The sequence below is a fragment of the Bos taurus genome, chromosome 9, assembly GCF_002263795.3.
Source record: "Bos taurus isolate L1 Dominette 01449 registration number 42190680 breed Hereford chromosome 9, ARS-UCD2.0, whole genome shotgun sequence".
Lineage (NCBI taxonomy): Eukaryota > Metazoa > Chordata > Mammalia > Artiodactyla > Bovidae > Bos > Bos taurus.
The window spans coordinates 26,970,735-26,991,350 of record NC_037336.1 but is presented as its reverse complement, the minus strand read 5'-3'; the positions used below and the strand labels follow the sequence as shown (position 1 = coordinate 26,991,350).

The following is a 20,616-nucleotide window of genomic DNA, read 5'->3' as shown; positions in this document are numbered from 1 at the left end:
TTATATGAGACACTGTAGCTAAAGATCTGCCTTATTCAGTGCAAACCAGCAAGCCTTCTTGGGTCTTACGAAGCCTCGTTCACATAAAAGATGCCCTCCTATTACTGTTGTTCTCTCTGGCATCTGGAACCCAGATAAAGCTCATGGGTACTGAAACAGGCAATATGGTGGCAACTGGGACCAAGGGGTACGCTGGCTGGCTAAGGTTGAGTTGGGAGCCCCATAGTCTTCTCTGGGAACACACCCAGATGAGCACATGTCCTCTCTAAGGGTATGCTTCCATGTAAATCTTGTAATACTTTTTACAAGAATACAAGTAGGATGTGTTCTGTTGCAGAGGGTTTTTCAGTGCATAAGATATGATAGTAGTGTTCACTTTCCTGTATAAATTGTAATTTTATCCAATGTAAAGGAAGTGGTACAGTGTGTGGGAGTGGGTTTTCTGTAGTCATAATTCCAGGGTTAAAATCTTTAACCTACCAAATTCTGTATGACTTTGGACAACATAACCTAACCAATCCTTAGTTTCTTACATTAACAATGAAATTATTATTGTGATTATATTGACTCAGTTCAGTGATTATATTGACTCAGTTCAGTTCCGTTCAGTTGCTCAGTTGTGTCCGACTCTTTGCAACCCCATGAACTGCAGCATGCCGGGCTTCCCTGTCCGTCACCAACTCCCGGAGTTTATCCAAACCCATGTCCATTGAGTCAGTGATGCCATCCAACCATCTCATCCTCTGGCATCCCCTTCTCCTCCTGCCCTCATTCTTTCCCAGCATCAGGGTCTTTTCAAATGAGTCAGTTCTTAGCATCAGGTGGCCAAAGTATTGGAGTTTCAGCTTCAACATCAGTCCTTCCAATGAACACCCAGGACTGATCCCTTTTAGAATGGACTGGTTGAATCTCCTTGTAGTCCAAGGGACTCTCAAGAGTCTTCTCCAACACCATAGTTCAAAAGCATCAATTCTTTGGTGCTCAGCTTTCTTTATAGTCCAACTCTTACATCCATACATGACTACTGGAAAAACCATAGCCTTGACTAGATGGACCTGTGTTGACAAAGTAATGTCTCTGCTTTTTAATATGTTGTCTAGGTTGGTCATAATTTTCCTTTCAAGGAGCAAGCATATTTTAATTTCATGGCTGCAATCACTATCTGCAGTGATTTTAGAGCCCCCCAAAATAAAGTCAGCCACATGCTTTAATTTAATTGTTACATGCCATTACATGAAACAGTCTCAATTTACCATTCCTCTTCCATTAGACTTTGAGGCTCCTCCATGATTTTATTCTAATAAATAGTGTTACTCTGAGTATCACCATATAAGTATGTCATGTCCACTTGTGATAAAGTTCCTGGAATAAAAATCTAGGTGTGGATCAAATTTTTTGAATGGCTTAAAAGTTTTTTGCTTCTTTGTTTTGAGGAGTGAGTGGGATATTATATTGGGTTGGCCAAAAAGTTCATTGGGTTTTTCTGTAACATCTCTTTGACCAACTCAATATAAAATGATGTTGGCACAATGCTTGGTATTTAAAAGCTTAGCTTTTTTAAAAAAAATTGTGTTTATTATCATTTGAAAATAATACTGAACTGTATAGACTAATAAGAGCCTGATAGGCAATTTGAAATAGAGTATGGTAATCTAAGTTATTGGTTGAACTCTCTACCACTTTTAAACTGCTACAGCTCTCAAAAATTTTTTTGAGATTTCTGTGTACCAAATTAAACTCATCTTCTTAAATTACATATGCACAAATCTTTTCAATATAAGATACAGTCTCCAGTGTTCCATAAGAGTTACAATGTCATGACATGCCTTTAAGATTGTTAGAGCTTTTATATAATTGAGAGGATCTCTGAAATCTTTCTGAAGTCTTAGCTGCATGTCTTAGCATTGCATCTTTGATTTGATCTTGACTTGCAGACACCATTCTGAATTTGTTCTTTTTCTAGAGGCAACGTCTTTACTTGGAAAATCTTTTGCCAGCTGGAGATGCTGTAAAAGTGAAATTTTTATTTTCCAACCTAGCAAGTCTTCAGTTAACAATGTACCCTCTAAATTGTACTTGAAAACGGGACTGTTCCTTTAGCTCATCTCTCATAATATCATGTTGCTGCTGCTGCTGCTAAATCGCTTCAGTCGTGTCCAACTCTGTGTGACCCCATAGACGGCAGCCCACCAGGCTCCCCATCCCTGGAATTCTCCAGGCAAGAACACTGGAGTGGGTTGCCATTTCCTTCTCCACTGCATGAAAGTGAAAAGTGAAAGTGAAGTCGCTCAGTCATGTCCGACTCTTAGCAATCCCATGGACTACAGCCTACCAATATCATGTTATGCGTAGCTAAAAGATGACGAATAATACTGTCAACCGTTTGCTTGGAAATCCCATTAGCCAGATCCACAAGTTTGTAGATATATTTTCTATCTTCAAAGTTACTGCAGGCAATATTTAGCCTTATTGTTCCCACAATAATTGTTGTGAGCCTTCTTTTCTCCAGTCCTCAAAAACCATTTCTTTACTGTTTTTCCTGTTTTCCCTGATAGTCTTCTCACTGTCCTTCTGGCCTCCATCTGCCACCTTGTCTCAGAGTTAATGCTATCTATTTTAGGTTTGTGTTATAGTATCACTCAATTTCTATACTAGTTACCTATTTCTATGTAATTTCTATATAACAAACCATTTCTATATATCAAATTAGTGGAATCTCATGGCTGTGATGCCCTGCTGAAACTCAAAAGTTGATTCATGAAAATAGAGAATTTGCCATAAAAATGGAATAAAGGATTTTCAGTTTGCCTAAAGATGATAAAAAGAATTTTAGTTAAACAAACTTGAATGGAATCATAGATGACAGAAATTCTGGTCAAAGAGGGATCTGGGTTTAGCAGGAAAATGCAAAATTGGCAACAAGCTGTAACTAACAACACGGTACTGCAGCAGTTAAGAAATATCCATAGTCTTTCTGTATTCTGGATATTGAGATATTAACAATGAAATTTCTTTTCCTTTCCCCTGAAAATGTAAGTTTTTATGATTTCTATATTTGTCATTTTACATCACAATATAAAACAACTCAATATAAAAATAGAGATAAGCACTTTCATCAGTTCACAACTGAAACTTATTTATATTTTTGTACATTTTCTTCATCTGTGTGCAATTGAAATGTATCTGATTACGCTACATCTCAAATATGTGTATTTTTATTTTAAGTAATATCAAATAATTTTGGAATTCATGTGGCTATTTCTTTGATCATGGTCCAGTCAAAGGTTTTAGCATAGTCAATGAAACAGAGATAGATGTTTTCTTCTAAATATCCCTTGCTTTCTCTATAATCCAGAAAATGTTGGCAATTTGGTCTCTAGTTCCTCTTCCTTTTCTAAACCCAGCTTGGACATCTGAATTTCTTGGTTTGCATAATGCTGAAGCCTAGCATACAAGATTTTAAGCATGACCTTTCTTGCATGGGAGTTGAGTGTGATTGCCTGATGGTTAGCATATTCTTCGTTACAACTCTTCTTGGGAATTGGGACGAGGATTGACTTTGTCCAGTTCTGTGGCCACTGCTGGGTCTCCCAGATTTGCTGACATAATATACACCTTGATGGCATCCAGGCTGGATGAGTTACAACCCGGAATCAAGATAGGCTGGAGAAACATCAACAACCTCAGATATGCAGATGATAGCACTCTAATGACAAAAAGTTAAGAGGAACTAAAGAGCCTCTTGATGAGAGTGAAGGAGGAGAGTGAAAGAGCTGGCTTAAGACTAAATATTAAAAAAAAAAAAAAATAGATCATGGCATCTGGCCCCATTACTGCATGGCAAATAGAAGGGGAAAAAGTGAAAGTAGTGACAGAGTTCCTCTTCTTGGGCTCCAAAATCACTGTGGATGGTGACTGCAGCCATGAAATCAGAAGATAATTGCTCCTTGGCAGGAAAGTAATGACAAACCTAGACAGTGTGTTGAAAAGCAGAGGCATTACTCTGCTGACAAAGATCCATATAGTCAAGGCTATGGTTTCCCAGTGATCACATATGGTTGTGAGATCTGGACCATAAAGATGGCAGAATGCCAAAGAATTGATGCCTTGGAACTGTGGTGCTGGAGAAGACTCCTCAAAGTCTCTTGGACAGCAAGGAGATCAAACCAATCAATCTTAAGGGAGATCAATTCTGAATATTCACTGGAAGAACTGATGCTGAAGCTGATGCTCCAGTATTTTGGTCATCTGATGAGAACAGACGACTCAGTGGAAAACTCCCTGATGCTGGGAAAGATTGAGGGAGAAGAAGAACATATCAGAGGATAAGATGGTTAAATGGCATCACTGATGTGATGAACATGGACTTGGGAAAACTCCAGGAGATGGTCATGGACAGGGAGGCCTGGTGTGCTGCAGTCCATGGGGTCACAAAGAGTCAGACTCGACTGGGCGACTGAACAACAACAGCAATTTCATTGTTTATTTAACTCTTTACATAGTATTATATAATATAATAAATATATTATGGTATGGTATACATTGGGGGCTTCCCTGGTGGCTCAGTGGTAAAGAATCCACTTGCCAGTGTAGGTGATGCAGGTTTGATCCCTGGGTCAAGAAGATCCCTTGGAGAAGGAAATGGTAAACCACTCCAGTATTTTTGCCTGGGAAATCCCATGGACAGAGGAGTCTGGTGGGCAACAGGGATTGCAAAAGAGTCCCACACAACTTAGCAACCAAACAACAACAATAATGTGTATATCATTATACATCATACTGTTCTCCTGTTTTTATGATAAATATTTCCCTGTAATCATCACCATAAAAAATGCCCTCATCTTCATTTGTGATTTTGATCCTTAAAAAAAGATACCTAAATGTAACTAAATAATATGAACAAGTTTAAATCCTTTAGTATATAGTTGACAATTACGCATCCAGAATCATTTTATTAAATTATCCTCCCACCAATGTACAGCAGTGTTTTTCACTGCACCCCTTCTGACCCTGAATACTATCTGTTCTCGTATTTTTTTAATCTACTGAAAGAAAAAGTGTCATTTTTATTGCATTTCTTATCTTACCGAATTGAACTTTTTTCATATTTTCATTAGCCATTTTTATTTCCTTTTCAAGGGATTGTCATGCTGTATTCATTGCTCATTTTTCTGTGGAGCCTTAGTGTTACCATAACAATAATTACATATAGATTACTTAGTAAAGATCCTTACCCTTTTAAATATTATACATTTTCATTTTGATATTTATTTCTCTCTTATTAAAATGAACTTTCTCTTTGTGATAACTTCTATTTATTTTTTTAAATTTATTTTTAATTGGAGGCTAATTGCTTTACAATGTTGTATTGGTTTCTGCCATATAACTGTGAATCAGCCTTAGGTATACATGTATCCCCTTTCTCTTGAGCCTCCCTCCCATCCTACCCCCATCCCACCCCTCAAGGTTATCACAGAGTGTAATGATGTGTTCATTACCTGTAGGCCTAATTTTGCTAAAACAAAAAGGCAGATGCCCAAAAATAGAGGCGAAGAAAAAAAGTGTCACTTTCCACATTTGCTATTTGTAGAGAGTTTCAATTTATTGATGGTACATATTATTCTATTAATTGAAAGCTTCCTCCCCGCCTAAAATAAGCATGTGGGCATCCTTGAAACACTGAGCACAGTAGCAACAAATAAAATTTAGAGTATTGGTAATGAGTTTCATTTCCTTAACTAATTTTCTCTTTCATAAGAACAAAGAAGAAAAATTTACAACAGTTAATTGGGACAAGAACTCATTAGTACCCTTTGAAGGCCTCTGGCATTTCAAAGAATATAATATGTTGAAGTAAAATTAAATGGATGATTTCAATTCCAAGCAAAAGACATTTGAAGCAAGAATCCATAAAAAGTATCTGTATTGCATAACTCTATAGCATCAAGAGTCCCAAAGAAAAGCCCAGATTAACTTTGGTGGAATAATTCATACATAAATACATACAAATGGCTCCCATGAAAGAATTACCTTATGTCATAAATGAAATTGCCAGATACATCTTCATTTGGGCTAAAGACACTGGCAAGCAGAATATGATTTGAGATATCCAGTAGGTATTAGTTAATGACAAAAAATGTTGATGAATTGCATGCTTTAAATTGTCTAAGATAATCTGAGGAGTATGTCGTTCCTAACTGGGAAAGGCACAGCAATTTTTTTGGTGATATTACCACAAAACATGTTGTCATAACTCTCATTATTTTTTCCTGTTTTTTTCTTTCTTCCCTTTCTTCTTTCATTCCTTCCTTTTCTTTCCTCTTACCTTCTCCCCACCCTCCTTCCCTCCCGTTCTCTGTATTTAACCAAGTTATTTTGAAAGAAAGAAGAATACCTTGCAGAGCTTGGAACCACTGACTTGGTCAGTTAAACTCATCCCAAAACTAGAAATGAATTCAAAATAGCTAAAAATCCATTATTCAGATTTCATAAAAACAACAGAAGAGAACAACATACCAAAATCACAGTGATAGTAATCATATATCTTCTTTTCTTACCATTTCCATCACCGTTCACAGATGCTACTAGATTACTTCCTCTACAAATCCTACAAACCTCACATTAACTTTGTAAATTTTCTGTTCAAACTCATGTAACTAGGAAATAGCAGAGTCGGGATATGGACCCATGCTCTTAACCAAAGCCATACTCTTAACTACCATACTGAACTACCTTTTATGTGCACAGCTCAAAGGGCCATAATTTATCTGACAAATGAAAATAGGTTTTGTTAAGATTTTGGCAAATCCAAAATTTGTCATAGCCTTTGCTGTTTGAAGAGCAGTTAGATTTTAAATTGCTGTCTGCAATTTATATCATTCTTATATCAAGGTTAATGGTTTTTGTTATGTATTTAGTGAGGAAATGACCTTTTGTCTCCAGAATTAAGAACACAAAACCCTAATGATGCACATTTTATTTTTGCAGAAGGATAGTATCAGAGAGTATCCTTAATTTCCTGAAATAATGAATTAAAATGATATTTTAAAATTGTTTCTTATGGCAATCAACATTTGATAATGGTAATTCATATATATACATAGTACATATGTATGTATATAAACATAATTTGCATATGATTTATAGTATATATTAAGAACAGAAGTATCTCCACATCTATTTCAAGGAGCTTTAAGTAGCTGGTGGGAGAATTCATTTCTATATAATTGAAAAAATACCCTCATTATATACCAAAACATGCATGCATGTATATTACTATTCCTATAGAGTTTTTCTATGACATCAGTTTAGGTTATAATAAGTAATCCAAATTAAACAAGTAGGAAAAACTGGGATCAGTATCCTGTTTTGTTACCAAAAAAATCGAGATTAAAATAGTATGTGACGTGATGTACAAGTTGCTCAGTTATGTCCAGCTGTTTGCGTTATGTACAACAGTTATATACTTTGCATTATGTACAACAACAGTTATGTACAACTCATGGATTGTAGCCTGTCAGGATCCCATCTCCATGGAATTCTCCAGGCAAAACTACTGGAGTGGGTTGCCATTCCCTTCTCCAAGGGATCTTCCCGACTCAGGGATTGAACCTGGGTCTCCTGCATTGCAGGCAGATTCTTTACTGTCTGAACCACCAGGGAAGTCCTTTAAACTAGTACGGTTACAGCTGATTTCAGGAAGCAGGAATATGATGTTTAGAAAGAGAAGCCAATATTCATGAATTGTCATTCCTTGTTTTTTTTTTTAAATAATGAACTATTAGAGTGTCATTAAACCTCTACTCATTCTTCTGAAATAATGAAGAATTGAATACTGCTTTCAGTTTGCATATTAAAATTTTAGATGAATAATTTCACATTGTTGCTGAGTACTAAACTTTGCTTCCTTAATTTGAGACACTTTTTTTCCCTATATTATTATTTAACATATTAATAATGGTTTATCAACGAGTATTTCTTTGTGAATTGACACATATCCTTCTCTCCTTTGAGGGAGGGCAGAGCCTAAAAAGACATCAATGGGTCAGCTTCAGACAACATGTCATCTGTTCTGACGTCCTTGATTTTGCTTTTCCTTGAGCCAGTTTATTAAAAGAAAGGAAACCCATGTCATCTGGGACAAGTCTTGAAGGCCACATGGAGTTATCAGAAAACAAAGCTAAGACCTATTTTATAAAACCATTCTGTTATGGCAGTTTGGGACATGTACAGATTCCTCAGAGGGTGTGCAAAAGCAAATAGAAACTCAATTTGTATGGGGAAAAAAAAAAAAAAACTCCATGTTTTTGGAATTTACTATTTACTGATAACCAGCCATGGTTTGAATTTTAAGTTTTTAAGGAGCTCAGGTCCCCGTGGAAACTATAACCAATAGCAATATGAAGAGTAAGTTCTGTGTCCTACTCCCAAGTCATATGTTTCTTTCACTCTAGTAATATGACTGTCCTAAAAATTTGTGTACTGTATTTGGTCATTTCTAGGAAATTATTAATCTATGTTTAGGCAGTTGTTTTGAGTATTTGATTCATTTTTTGCAGGAAAAAATATCCAAAAGGAAATGTATTGCAGCTGAAGCATTAAAAATGCACACTTTCTGTTCAGGACAGAAAATCAATGTAGATTAGAGATGAAAAGACTTGAGATAGTAGTAAATTAACATTGCTTCTAATGACTTAGTAGTTGTGAAAATAAGTCTTTTCCCATAAGCCTGGGAGGGGGAAAAAAACATCATTACAAGTTTTATGGATTTAGCCTCTAGTTCTAAAATAAATGTAATAATGCAACATGGTGAATGCAATTTATTCTCAAAAGGATGTATTCCCTTAGGGAATTGTGGGCCATTTATTCTACAAGAATATACTTGTGCTCACATTCTGTTGTTAGGCTGTGACTAAAGATTTATAGAATGTGGCAAGTATAAGTAATTACATTCTAACAGTCTAATTTCTGTTTGTAAGTCATCAAATAATTTTTGGAAAAAAATTCTGAGGAGAGACGTGAGATAGATCAGTTCAGTTCAGTTGCTGAGTTGTGTCTGACTCTTTGCAGCACCATGGACCGCAGCACACCAGGCTTCCCTGTCCATCACCAACTCTCAGAGCTTGCTCAGACTCATATCCATCGAGTCAGTGATGCCATCCAACCATCTCATCCTCTCGTCGTCCCCTTTTCCTCCTGCCTTTAATCTTTCCCAGTATCAGGGTATTTTCCAGTGAATCAGTTCTTCTCATCAGCTGGCTAAAGTATTGGAGATTCAGCTTTAGCATCAGTCCTTCCAAAGAATATTCAGGACTGATTTCCTTTAGGATTGACTGGTTTGGTCTCCTTGCAGTCCAAGGGATTCTCAAGAGTCTTGTCCAATACCACAGTTCAAAAGCATCAATTCTTTGACACTCAGCTTTCTTTATAGTCCAGAATTTCAAAAACAAAATGTAAAATTAGATTTATAATAAGATAAAAATCCTCTTCCTTGCCTTTCTCCAGCTGTTCCTAGTCTCTTTATAGTTCCTGAGTGGTCTATATAGAGACATGTCAGAGGGTCTGTAAAAGCAAAATCATTTTACTCTAATTTATTTTTGGATCACACTGTTTTGACAGCCCCCCTCCCAAATCTCCCCTTCCCAATGGAGTTTGTCTTTCTTTTATTCTTGAAAGTGAGAAAACAGGCTTTAAAAAAAATACATTTCCTATTTCCATTTCTTACTCATTCTGTTCATATTTTGGAAACCCATTGCTTTCCTGTTTGAGTTTAGGCCATTTTCTTCGGACTTGACCATGATTTTATCAGTAACTTTTTGTTTTTAGGTTAGGCTCTTCTTTCCTGGAGATTTCCCTCTCTCCAGTCTAAATTGGTGGCTCTTCAGGCCTATTACACATCCATCTATCCTTCTCTGCACCCCCTGAGTTAGAGTCATGCTTTCTTAGATCATACCTATTTTCTTTCTAGTATTCTTCACACAAATTTCTGAGAAAGTTTGTTCTGAGTTTATTCTACCTTTACACTTGAGTGATAGGTTTACTAGAGGCAGAATTCATGGGTGAGAATCAATCTTCCTTCGAGCAGTGAAGTAATTTTCAATTGTATTCTAGGAAGCAAGGTTACTGATGGGAAGTCTGAATCAATCTGTTCTTCATTCTTTTGTAGGTAACTTGAAAAAACATCTTGCAATATTCATTTCATAAGGGTTGTCTTACCATTTCCAAAGGAGGTGTCTGAGTGTGGACCTAATTGAAAATTTTGTAGGCCTTTTTGATTTGAAAGCATGAATACCTTCAACTCTGGAGTGTTTGTGTATCTATCATTTTGACGATGATTATGCTTTTGACCATTTGACTTTATCTTCAGGTAATTTAATTTAACAGTTATATGTATTATAACTTTGTTTATTTACTTATTTTAAAAATCTCATTTTTTTTTTTCCTATAGGGGATTAAATGTTTCTCTGTTTCCAAAGGTGGTGGAGGGACTGTGCTTGTTTTCCAGCCCACATTTACACTCACTGTTATTCATACGTTCCTTCCTCAAGTCTCCAGATTTTAAAGAATTCTGCCTAGTAGTTAATCTTCCTCTGCATCTGTGGCTCATCCATATATACTGTGGACTGCCAGTTGCTCTACTCTGCTTATTAATGAGCACTTAAATGTCCAGTCTTCCTCTTCCGGCAATTGATCGAAATAGCTCTATTTTGCTGCTCATAATTTTAGGGCTGTAGAACTTGCATGCTGTTTGCCTTTTTGAATCAGAAGTGGAACAGTAACTATTAAAGTCCATTAAAGGTGGTGCTAGTGGTAAAGAACCCGCCTGCCAAGGCAGGAGACATAAGAGACATGAGTTCAGTCCCTGGATCAGGAAGATCCCCTGGAGGAGGAAATGATACCCATTCCATATTCTTGCCTGGAGAATCCCATGGACAGAGGAGCCTGGTGGACTACAGTCTATGGGGTTGCAAAGACTTAGACACAATTGAAGTGACTTAGCATGCAGACACACACAACATATTTTACTTTGAAATTGTTTCCTTTTCTCAGGGAGTTCTGAACAGGTGGCTTTGTTATACAAAGGTATGGAAATCCAATGACTATTAGAATTCCTTCACTCTTTAAAAAGTCCTTCATTGATTGTTTATTATATGGTAAGGACTATGCTATGTGTAAGTTATACCATAACAAACAAAGCCTCCAAATGTTTCCATTTTAAAAGAGGGGAGAAGAAATATGTAACCATGTAAAAACAATGCTTATCATAAATTCTATGAGAGATGTAAAGGATATCACAAGATTCCCAGAACAGATTTGATAAGTCAACGAGGGGGCTGAAAAGATTCCAGAGATCCTTCATAGAGGAAATGACACATGAATTAAGATTTAACATTTGAGTATGATGGGGAAGACAGGAAGAGGTGATAATTTCAGGCAAAGATAGCAGAAGTAAAAGCATAGAGGTGTTTAAAAATGTAACAGTATTTTTATTGATTTGTATTAGATCCACATGTCTGCTACACAGAGGCTGGACTAGTTAAAATTAAGGCTAACTTGGTAGCCTTTTTTTCCCCCTTCATCAGGCTCTCCCATCAGAAAGCTTCCATAAGCTTCTTATCCTCTCCATCAGAGGGCAGACAGACTGAAAACCACAATCACAGAAAACTAACCAATCTAACCACATGGACCACAGCTTTGTCTAACTCAAGGCTATAAGGCCATACCATGTAGGGCCATGCAAGACAGACGGGTCATGGTGAAGAGTTCTGACAAAATGTGTCCACTGGAGAAGGGAATGGCAAAACACTTCAGCATTCTTGTCTAGAGAACCCCATGAATAGTATGAAAAGACAAAAAGACAGGACACTGAAAGATGAACTCCCCAGGTCGGTAGGTGCCCAATATGCCACTGGAGATTAGTGGAGAAAAAACTCCAGAAAGAATGAAGAGACAAAGCTAAAGTAAAAACAACACCCAGTTGTGGATGTGACTGGTGATGGAAGTAAAGTCCGATGCTTTAAAGAGCAATATTGCATAGGAACCTGGAATATTATGTTCATGAATCAAGGCAAATTGGAAGTGGTCAAACAGGAGATAGCAAGAGTGAATGTCAACATTTTAGGAATAAGCAAAAATGGATTGGAATAGGTGAATTTAACTCAGATGACCATTATATCCACTATTGTAGGCAAGAATCCCTTTGAAGAAATGTAGTACCATCATAGTCAACAAAGTAGTTAAATGCAGTACTTGGATGCAATCTCAAAAACGACAGAATGATCTCTGTTCCTTTCCAAGGCAAACCATTCAATATCACAGTAATCCAAGTCTATACCCCGACCACTAATGCTGAAGAAGCTGAAGCTGAACGGTTCTATGAAGACCTACAAGACCTTCTAGAACTAACACTCACAAAAGATGTCCTTTTCATTATAGGGGACTGAAATGCAAAAGTAGGAAGTCAAGAAACACCTGGAATAACAGGCAAATTTGGCCTTGGAGTACAGAATGGAGCAGGTCAAAGGCTAACAGAGTTTAGCCAAGAGAATACATTGGTCATAGCAAACATCCTCTTCCAACAACACAAGAGAAGACTCTACACATGGACCTCACCAGATGGTCAACACCGAAATCAGACTGATTATATTCTTTGCAGCCAAAGATGGAGAAGCTCTATACAGTCAGCAAAAATAAGACCGGGAGCTGACTGTGTCTCAGAACATGAACTCTTTATTGTCAAATTCGAACTTAAATTGAAGAAAGTAGGGAAAACCACTAGACTATTCAGGTATGACCTAAATCAAACCCCTTAGAAAGACAGAGTGGAATTGAAAAATAGATTCAAAGGATTAGATCTGATAGACAGAGTGCATGATGAACTATGGACAGAGATTTGTAACACTGTACAGGAAACAGGGATTAAGACCATCCCCAAGAAAAAGAAATGCAAAAAAGCAAAATGGCTATCTGAGGAATGCTTACAAATAGCTGTGAAAAGAAAAGAAGCAAAAAGCAAAGGAGAAGAGGAAAGAATACCCATTTGAATGCAGAGTTCCAAAGAATAGCAAGGAGACATAAGAAAGCCTTCCTCAGTGATCAGTGAAAAGAAATAGAGAAAAACAAAAGAATGGGAAAGACGAGATCTCTTCAAGAAAATTAGAGATACCAAGGGAACATTCATGCAAAGATGGGCTCGATAAAGGACAGAAATTATATGGGCCTAACAGAAGCAGAAGATATTAAGAAGAGGTGGCAAGAATACACAGAAGAACTGTACAAAAAAAGATCTTCATGACCCAGATAATCACGATGGTGTGATCACTCACCTAGAGCCAGACATCCTGGAATGTAAAGTCAGATGGCCCTTAGGAAGGATCTCTATGAACAAAGCTGGTGGAGGTGATGGAATTCCAGTTGAGCTATTTCAAATCTAGAAAGATGATGCTGTGAAAGTGATGCACTCAAAATGCCAACAGATTTGGAAAACTCAGCAGTGGGCACAGGACTGGAAAAGGTCAGTTTTCATTCCAATTCCAAAGAAAGGCAATGCCAGAGATTGCTCAAACTATCACACAATTGCACTCATCTCACATGGTAGTAAAGTAATGCCCCAAAATTCTCCAAGCCAGGCTTCAACAGTATGTGAACCATGAACTTCCAGATGTTCAAGCTGTTTTTAGAAAAGGTAGAGGAACCAGAAATCAAATTGCCACATCTGCTGGATCATCAAAAAAACAAGAGAGTTCCAGAAAAACATCTACTTCTGCTTTATTGAATATGCCAAAGTCTTTGACTGTGTGGATCACAACAAACTGGATAATTCTTAAAGTGATGGGAATACCAGACCACCTCATCTGCCTCTTGAGAAATCTGTATGCAGGTCAGGAAGCAGCAGTTAGAACTGGACATGGAATAGCAGACTGGTTCCAAATACGAAAAGGGGTACATCAAGGCTGTATATTGTCACCCTGCTTATTTAACTTCTATGCAGAGTACATCATGAGAAACGCTGGGCTGGATGAAGCACAAGCTGGAATCAAGATTGCCAGGGGAAATATCAATAACCTGAGATATGCAGATGACACCACCCTTATGGCAGAAAGTGAAGAAGAACTAAAGAGCCTCTTGAAGAAAGTGGAAGGGGAGAGTGAAAAGTTGGCTCAAAACTCAACATTCAGAAAACTAAAGTCATGGCATCCAGTCCCATTACTTCATGGCAAATAGATGGAGAAACAGTGGAAACAGTGGCAGACTTTATTTATTCGGGCTTGAAAATCACTGCAGATGGTGACTGCAGCCATGAAATTAAAGGACGCTTAGTCTTTGGCAGGAAAGGTATGACCAACCTAGACAGCATATTCAAAAGCAGAGACGTTGCTTTGCCAACAAAGGTCTGTCTAGTCCAGGCTTTGGTTTTTTTTTTTTTGTTTTTTTGACTTTCTCTTTATTTTATTTTTTTTAAAACTTTACATAATTGTATTAGTTTTGCCAATATCAAAATGAATCTGCCACAGGTATACATGTGTTCCCCATCCTGAACCCTCCTCCCTCCTCCCTCCGCATACCATCCCTCTGGGTCGTCCCAGTGCACTAGCCCCAAGCATCCAGTATCATGCATCGAACCTGGACTGGCATCTCATTTCATACATGATATTTTACATGTTTCAATGCCATTTTCCCAAATCTCCCCACCCTCTCCCTCTCCCACAGAGTCCATAAGACTGTTCTATACATCAGTGTCTCTTTTGCTGTCTCGTACACAGGGTTATTGTTACCATCTTTCTAAATTCCATATATATGTGTTATTATACTGTATTGGTGTTTTTCCTTCTGGCTTACTTCACTCTGTATAATAGGCTCCAGTTTCATCCACCTCATTAGAACTGATTCAAATGTATTCTTTTTAATGGCTGAGTAATACTCCATTGTGTATATGTACCACAGTTATCCATTCATCTGCTTATGGACATCTAAGTTGCTTCCATGTCCTGGCTGTTATAAACAGTGCTGCAATGAACATTGGGGTACACGTGTCTCTTTCCCTTCTGGTTTCCTCAGTGTGTATGCCCAGCAGTGGGATTGCTGGATCGTAAGGCAGTTCTATTTCCAGTTTTTTAAGGAATCTCCACACTGTTCTCCATAGTGGCTGTACTAGTTTGCATTCCCACCAACAGTGTAAGAGAGTTCCCTTTTCTCCACACCCTCTCCAGCATTTATTATTTGTAGACTTTTGGATCGCAGCCATTCTGACTGGTGTGAAATGGTACCTCATAGTGGTTTTGATTTGCATTTCTCTGATAATGAGTGATGTTGAGCATCTTTTCATGTGTTTGTTAGCCCTATGTATGTCTTCTTTGGAGAAATGTCTATTTACTTCTTTGGCCCATTTTTTTATTGGGTCATTTATTTTTCTGGACTTGAGCTGTAGGAGTTGCTTGTATATTTTTGAGATTAGTTGTTTGTCAGTTGCTTCATTTGCTATTATTTTGTCCCATTCTGAAGGCTGTCTCTTCACCTTGCTAATAGTTTCCTTTGATGTGCAGAAGCTTTTAAGGTTAATTAGGTCCCATTTGTTTATTTTTGCTTTAATTTCCAATATTCTGGGAGGTGGGTCATAGAGGATCCTGCTGTGATGTATGTCAGAGAGTGTTTTGCCTATGTTCTCCTCCAGGAGTTTTATAGTTTCTGGTCTTAGGTTTAGATCTTTAATCCATTTTGAGTTTATTATATCCGCAAATCAATCAATGTAATACACCACATTAACAAATTGAAAAATAAAAACCATATGATTGTCTCAATAGATGCAGAGAAAGCCTTTGACAAAATTCAACACCCATTTATGATAAAAACTCTCCAGAAAGCAGGAATAGAAGGAACATACCTCAACATAGTAAAAGCTATATATGACAAACCCACAGCAAACATTATCCTCAATGGTGAAAAATTGAAAGCATTTCCTCTAAAGTCAGGAACAAGACAAGGGTGTCCACTTTCACCATTACTATTCAACATAGTTTTGGAAGTTTTGGCCACAGCAATCATAGCAGAAAAAGAAATAAAAGGAATCCAAATTGGAAAAGAAGAAGTAAAACTCTCACTATTTGCAGATGACATGATCCTCTACATAGAAAACCCTAAAGACTCCACTAGAAAATTACTAGAACTAATCAATGACTATAGTAAAGTTGCAGGATATAAAATCAACACACAGAAATCCCTTGCATTCCTATACACTAATAATGAGAAAACAGAAAGAGAAATTAAGGAAACAATTCCATTCACCATTGCAACGGAAAGAATAAAATACTTAGGAATATATCTACCTAAAGAAACTAAAGACCTATATATAGAAAACTATAAAACACTGGTGAAAGAAATCAAAGAGGACACTAATAGATGGAGAAATATACCATGTTCATGGATTGGAAGAATCAATACAGTGAAAATGAGTATACTACCCAAAGCAATTTATAGATTCAATGCAATCCCTATCAAGCTACCAACAGTATTCTTCACAGAGGTAGAACAAATAATTTCACAATTTGTATGGAAATACAAAAAACCTCGAATAGCCAAAGCGATCTTGAGAAAGAAGAATGGAACTGGAGGAATCAACCTACCTGACTTCAGGCTCTACTACAAAGCCACAGTTATCAAGACAGTATGGTACTGGCACAAAGACAGAAATATAGATCAATGGAACAAAATAGAAAGCCCAGAGATAAATCCACGCACCTATGGACACCTTATCTTTGACAAAGGAGGCAAGAATATACGATGGATTAAAGACAATCTCTTTAATAAGTGGTGTTGGGAAATCTGGTCAACCACTTGTAAAAGAATGAAACTAGAACACTTTCTAACACCATACACAGGCTTTGGTTTTTTAGTAGACATGTATGGATGTAAGAGTTTTACTATAAAGAAAGCTGAGCACTAGAGAATTGATGCTTTTTAACTGTGGTGTTGGAAAAGACTCTTGAAAATCATTTGGACTGCAAGGAGATACAACCAGTCCATAGTAAAGGAAATCAGTCCCGAGTGTTCATTTGAAGGACTGATGTTGAAGCTGAAACTCCAATCTTTTGACCACCTGATGCAAGGAAATGACTCATTGGAAAAGACTCTGATGCTGGGAAAGATTGAAGGTGGGGAGAGAAGGGGATGACAGAGGACGAGATGGTTGTATGGCATCACCAATTCAATGGACATGAGATTGATTAAACTCCCGGAGTTGGTGATGGACTGGGAAGCCTAGCATGCTGCGGTCCATGGAGTCGCAAAGAGTTGGACGTGACTGAGTGACTGAACTGAACTGAACTTAGAGACCAGAATAGAGACCAGAATAAAGAAAATACTTGCCCATCCTAAATTTTTATATAAGACATTGTCTATATATTTAGGAGTTTTATATATGCAGGAGTCCTAAGTGGCTAGCAGCATGGCAGGGAAGAAGAAATTAAAAGATAGGTATGTTTCTAGATATTTTCAAGAAGAGGCTGGGAAGTGGTGGAAGCATTTCACAAGGCAGTCATTAAAGTAAGATGAGCAATTTGGGGAAAAAATTTTGAAAATTCAGTTCTAAACTTTCATTTTCTTATTAGTTATATGGATATTACCAAATATAGATGTCTCAAACCCTTTGTAAACTGTTCCCTAACAACTTGATACCACTTTTAGTTAAAAATAGTAAATATTATGTAGTATGTAGATAACATGGTTTTATCATCCTAAAATAGAATACTTTTGTTGTTGTTTACTCGCTAAGTCATGTCCAACTCTTTTGAGAGCCCATGGACTGTAACCATCCAGGCTTCTCTGTCCATGGCATTTCCCAGGCAAGATTACTGGAGTGGGTTGCCATTTCCTTCTCCAGGGGATCTTCCCAACCCAGGGATCAAACCTGTGTCTCCTGCATTGCAGGTGGATTCTTTACTGCTGAGCCACCAGAAAAGCCCTGAATGCCTTTATTAAATACCTGGTAATTGGGTTTCCCAAGTGGTGCTAGTGGTGAAGAACCCAATGTTTTCAGTACAGGAGAATTATGATTCTGCTGTGTGCCGTGGTGGGTGGTTTAGTCAAGTGGGTGTCTGACTTATCCGCTTCCTGGTATGATTCTGACCACCAGCTGACTGTCCATTAGAGTCTATGGGCCTCCAGCTAGCCAGTATTTTAGACTATCTACATGCCTACTGCTTTTCAGGAAAACCTCAAAATCACTGCCACTCAATACCTACCAAGTGTTCAAATAAGAAAGATGATATTTATGGGGAGTTGCTGAAAGAATACGTGGTGAATGTATTCTGCCAGACCCTTTATATCCTATCCTACACAAACAGGGCTTCATACCTGTACTGGATCAGTTTAGAATTTTCAGTGCATTATTTACTCCTGATTTGCATTTTAGCTATACATCAGTTAACCTACATTGAGTGCTTTTATAAGAAACAAACTTATGACCTCTATTCGTTGTCAAGGTTTTGTTGAACTAGGGGAGGAAAACTTTTCCCTTCTTCCCTTCTAGGTTCTATGGCTGGTCTAATAATTAAATTGATGTAAGATAGATTAACAGGAGGAAAACAAATTTAATTTTCTATATGCAGGAATCCCTTAAAATATGAGACTAAAAGAAGTGGCCAGAGCAAGCAGATTTTATGCCTTTTAGAGAAATAAATAACACATTTGTGAAGAATTGATAAGAGAAAGAAATTTTGGCTTGGAGTGGTAAATTAGTGAGAAGTAACAAGGTTTGTTTATACAGCCTTTTGGCTGTAAATTCCCTATCTCTGGTGAAAAGAATATTTCTCTACATCTTGGAATAGGGATTACCTTTCACATGAGATTTATTTCCTGCTTTAAAGGGGACAGAGGAGGGCTAGAATGCTTCTATTTCACCAGCCTTTCCTCAAATAACTTTAATTCAAAATAATCAGTGTGCCAGACTGTCATATTGTGATCTCCTTCATCCAAATCCTGGAAATAGTAATGTTTTACTTATGTAGTAGGTTGTTTTTCCTTGAGATCCTGATAAACTTAGCACTAGATACACATAATTTTAAGATTAAATATGTGACCTGCCAAAGTTTTCCAAAACAAACACACAAAAAAGCTTTCTATATCTATTTTCTGATAAACTAATAAAAGTAATTCTTTTAGTATACATCTGCTAACACTCTGTGCCAGACACTCCTCTAGATCCTGTGCATTCAACATTGAAAAGACCAAATTCAAGCTTTTATGGGCAAGACAGACAGTATACAGGCAGTAAGAAATAGGTCACAGAATGACATTACAATATGAAAGTTTGTTCTCTCTGTCTCTCTCTTTTTTTTATATGTGTTTGTGTGTGTGTGTAAGTTGCACAATTGTGTCCAACTGTTTCCAGGAGATCTTTTGACCCAGGAATCGAACCCAAGTCTCCTGCATGGCAGGCAGATTCTTTACAGTATGAGCCACTGAGGAAGCCTATAAATATATATATATATATATTCCCTGGAGAAGGTAATGGCTACCCACTCCAGTATTCTTGCCTGGAAAATTCCGTGGACAGAGGAGCCTGGTAGGATACAGTCCCAGGGATCTCTTTGTCAGGGGCTGCAGGTTTGTTGTAGTAGCATCGTGTTAGTTGCTCAGTCGTGTTTGGCTCTGTGCAACCCCATGGACTGTAGCCTGCCAGGCTCCTTTGTCCATGGAGTTCTCCAGTCAAGAATACTGTTTCCTCCTCCAGGGGATCTTCCCAACCAAAGGATCGAGCCGAGGTCTCCAGCACTGGATTCTTACTACTGGACTGCCAGGAAAGCCCTATGCTTTGATATTAACTTCAAAATTATTACATTCAGTTAAAAAATTAAACCTATTAGAACTATAATTGAAATTACTTTAAGTTGATTTTATGTGAAACTTTATGAGATTTAAGCTCGCCATCCAACAACTTGGTATGCCTTTCATTCTAATTTCTCTTGTATTAGTTTGATCAATAAGATTTTGCAGGCTCTTTCCTGTAGATTTTATACTTTTCTTGTTAAGTGTATTTCTGTATATTTTGTAAATTTACAGCAATTGTGAGTGGAATGTTTCCTGCTTTCTAAGTGCTTATTAAAATGGAGAAAATATGTTGCTTTTGTGTATTTATCTTTTTCAAATTTTCTTATTAATGAAGTTTTTCTAGCATCCTTTGGATTTTTTAGGTGATATCTTTAAGAAAATAAACTTTTTTCATTTATGAGCAATAATAGTATTATATATTTTTATTGTATTCATAAGACTCTCTAATACAGTTAAAAATATATGTGGCAATTACACAAATCTCAGTCAAGTTCCTGAATTTTCATGTAAAGATTTTGGTGGCGTTGCATGCTTGCTCAGTCATGTCTGAATCTTTGTGACCCCCATGGGCTGTAGCCTGCCAGGTTCTTCTGTCCATGAAGTTTTCCAGGCAAGAATACTGGAGGGGGTTGCCATTTCCTACCCCAGGGTAAAGATTTTAATATTTTGCTATTTATTTTATAATTGCTATTCAGATCAGATCAGATCAGTTGCTCAGTCATGTCCGACTCTTTGCGACCCCATGAATCGCAGCACACCAGGCCTCCCTGTCCATCACCAACTCCCAGAGTT

The 20,616-nt window shown here is 37.3% G+C and overlaps 1 protein-coding gene across 2 annotated transcripts in view; it reads left to right on the top strand.

Moving 5' to 3' along the window:
- The window catches only part of NKAIN2 (sodium/potassium transporting ATPase interacting 2), a 1,181,035-nt gene that overhangs the window by 552,100 nt on the left and 608,319 nt on the right, over positions 1 to 20,616 (top strand). The gene's annotated exons all lie outside the window — the stretch shown is intronic.